Raw genomic sequence first — 3,923 nt, 5'->3', positions numbered from 1 at the left:
TCTATCTATCTATCTATCTAAGAAAGCTAAAGATGAGGTATTTTCTCTCTATTGTATTTTTAAGCAGGTAGTCCAGAGCTCCTTGATTTTACTTTCAGTTACAGATCTGGACAATTAGAATGTAGCACAGTCAAATGAAATGTGCAGTGAGACAGTATAGAAAAGTGGTTTTGATTTTTGCTTCAGTCATTTTAAAAGTGGAAAAAGCTGCATGTTCATACTTTAACTTTTCTATGACAAAGGTTTAGATCTACACCTGAATTGCTCCTGTTTCATCTGTCTGCTTGTGTTCTTTTTTTAGTCTAATCGTTCTCATTACGGCTCTATATTTATCTGTTCTTTTTAAGCACTTGCTTTTTTTAACATAAGCATTTTGAACAGATTGAAGTGAATCAGATTCCAAAAGTGCTTTACAGGATAAGATCAGTATAACGTTTTCACTGTACGGGTCAATCCACGTTTGCCCAGTTCTGCTATTCAAGAAATAACTATTATTTGTTTTCATACTGCACATACAGAATCCTTCCCTATAAAAGGAGCCTCCACCTGTTCATTTTCTGATAACCAGTCTCAATTTATTATTTTGAGAACTGTAGCTTTCATAAGCATTTACAAATGCTTTCTGTATCTGTTTACAGCACCATTAGGGTTTCAACGAACCACAAAGTAATAATAAAATAAGTAAAATATATTATAAATTGATAGATGACCACCTACAGTAATAATTTAATTCAAGTAAAAACATAAATATCTACAAAAATATGAGGGTTATATCTAATAGCAGCTAATGTTCTCTAGAGAAGTCTTGCTGTTAGAATGCTGACCTTTCCCATTCTGAAATATCAGTGTTCATTACTCCATCATCCTCTATTATCCCACTGTTTGGAAAGGTTTTTAGGAGGATACTTCATGACAAAGTGCTGTTGTGTTATATAAGCTGCGATACTTAGCCATCATTTGGCATTATTTTGATCATCAGATGAAATGTTGCTAATTCTTAAATCTGTGATAAAAACGAAATTTCAGTCTTTTTCTGGTGAAAGTGACTACATATTTGATGTTTTGTGAAATTTAAGTTACAACAGTAGCGTTTTTGTTTCTTCTACAAAGAAGGCTGTGAAATCAGTATAAAGCAGAAGTGTCATGCAGACAGTCTTTTGTCATGTGACCCCAGTGTTATGGCCTCTGCTCAGCTGTATGAGTTATTCATGCCAGCGTAGCTTGAAGCTCTACGCTTCAAAGTGAGACACACAAACAAATGTACATGACCTTTTGATTTGACTTTCTCAACTCTGTGGTTTCTTTTCATCTCCAGATTCTCTTGATACTGTATGTACAACTCATTGTTCTAATATGAGACAACATGGGGAGTCCTAGTGAGAGATGAATGCTATTATTAATGGGTAGGGGTAGAATACTGTTTTTTTTACAATCTTCTTTAACTGATCTTGACTGAAACTAGGGTATATTTTATCAACTTGATCACATTTGCTTAAAAGGAAACAGATAACCTGACTCTGTCCAAAAGTAACAAAATCCATCCACCATCACCTCTAAAGCTCACTTATAAACACATTTTTATCTTGTTTGCGTAATACATACAAAATGGAAGTGTAAAAATGACAATTTAGGGTTTTACAGTGGGTTATGTGGCAGACTATTCCTTGGCTGGGAACAGTAACTGAAGTCTGATTGAAGTCTTTTTACATATTTCCTTCTGCATTTTATGCTTTATTAGACAATGACAGCTGGAGAAATGCAGGAAAGGTAGAAGAGAGAGAGGGGGGATGACATTCAGCAAAGAGCCTGTGTTGGAATCAAACTTAGGCCACTGAACTAAGGATTCAGCCTTGATACATGTGGCACACCAGGTGAAATACCGTAGCGCTCCACTTATTGAAGTTTGTCATCCAAATGAGACTCCAGACTGCGCCTGGCCAAGAAATAGTCACACAACTCCTTTGTAAAACCACAAAATGTTGTATGAATTAAACAAACAAGATAGAACATGTTAATTAGTGAGTTTGAATTGCTGGAAGATGGAAGATTCTACTATGCTAAACTAACCAACTGCTGGTGGTGGCAGTATAGCTTCATATATACTATACAAAGTTGAAGATGGTATCTTCTCATGTAACTATCGGCAAGAAAGTGAATATGTGTTAACTTTCCCAAAATCTCAAACTATTTCTTTAAATCTTAACAGTGTGACGCTCCACACTGAATTGATTAAAACAGGCACAGGCTCCAGAGGTAATTTACTGCTATAAAACACACAATGACTTATACATACCAAGTACACCTAAGTTGCACATGCAAACTTTCAGGAACATGGTAATAGTTAGTGCAAAATGTCTGAAGGTTTACCTCAATCATCAAGGTGTGAAAAAAATCTGAAAGGCTATAAGGCAGAACACTACATAGAGCCACCGACTAAGAGAATTGCACACTGTGTTGTTGAATTAGACATTGGAAAATATGAAAATAACATGTCACAATTATCTTGTCCAGAATAATTGCGATAGACGATATTTTTGCAATATTAATGAAAATATACTTTGAAAATGGCACTCAAACATACTGACATCACTTTACCTTACATTTTCTTTAGAGACATTTTTTTGTGGGGGATAAAAAGGGCAATCAGAGCCTTCACACGATAATATCGTCCCATCCCTACTCTGAATTGAGTTGTGTTGTTATTTCAGTTGTCTTTGTACACCACTGTATGAGATATCAAGGGTTTGTAGTACATCCAAATCAACCTTTAGAACCAAACCTGAGTTTCACACCGTGTGACTGGTTTTTATTAATGTAGGATGACAGTGAAGGATCGGCCTGTAAGATGGAGCGACATACTTTTCCATGACTATAGATAGCTGAGAACACTGAGACTAAAATTGGTGAGATATACATCATCAACACATCAGTCTGAGCCTTAAGTAATTTGTAGTCAAAGTAGGCTAGTCAGTGGTGACTGTTCATTTGTTCATTTGCTGCTTCTCAGCGTCTGACATTTTTCCCTTTGTCTTCTTGTGCATTTTCCACACAATCAAGAGGCAGAGGAGTGCAGGGAAATGTTGTCATGGTAACAGAAAAATTGCCAGGATGACCATGAGTGAGACAAACCTGATGGCACACTGTACTGTGCAAAGTATTTCATGACCTGGTACTACAGCTGCAGGATATTACTTTGAGATTTTCTACAGATGAAAAAGATACTGAAGTGAAACAGTGAGCTTCAAGGTCATTGCCCTATTGGAAACTAGTTTATCGTTGCCTTAAATTTTTCTCAAGCGGTTTAATGTGCATTTGGCAAAGCAGCATAATACTGAGCTCCAACTATGTGGCAGAGAAAAGAGCATAATTTGGTTTTTGTGCAGTCCAAACCAACCACTAGATGGCCTGGAAGCTCATAATGGTCCAAAGCATTTTAAGGCAGATTTATCACTGATAGATTTCCATGGTTGAGACACACTTTTGAAACTGAGCGTGTAAAATTGAGTGTCTTAGAAAAGTCTTCTCAAAGAAGCTGAACAAAATCTGATTAGTTAAGCGCTCAGCTGAGAGGGTTTAAGATGAAGTGACCTTTGTGTTTAGGTGATACATGTTCTTGTCATGAGGAAGATGAGCTTTGAAAAACACTCATATCGCAGGAGTAGCACAGAACTAAATTTTGAAGCATTTAACGCATGTTGTCATAAGCAGATTAGTGTTCAACCTCTTCTGATGTTTCAGATTCTGTAATTGCATATTTTTCTCTTTAGCTTTTTTGAAACTTCATTGTCACACAAACTAAAATCTCTTGGTCACTCTTAGTGCTCACAGTCCCATAGCGAGGCTGCTCTGTTAAAAGAAAAAATATTCAATCTAGATAGAGTTGAACTTTGTTGAAGTGTTCGGTCACTGACATACCTGCAGGT

This window comes from Morone saxatilis, unplaced genomic scaffold (genome assembly GCF_004916995.1).
Source record: "Morone saxatilis isolate NCDOM2014 unplaced genomic scaffold, NCSU_SB_2.0 Contig14, whole genome shotgun sequence".
Lineage (NCBI taxonomy): Eukaryota > Metazoa > Chordata > Actinopteri > Moronidae > Morone > Morone saxatilis.
This window is presented reverse-complemented; position numbering follows the sequence as displayed.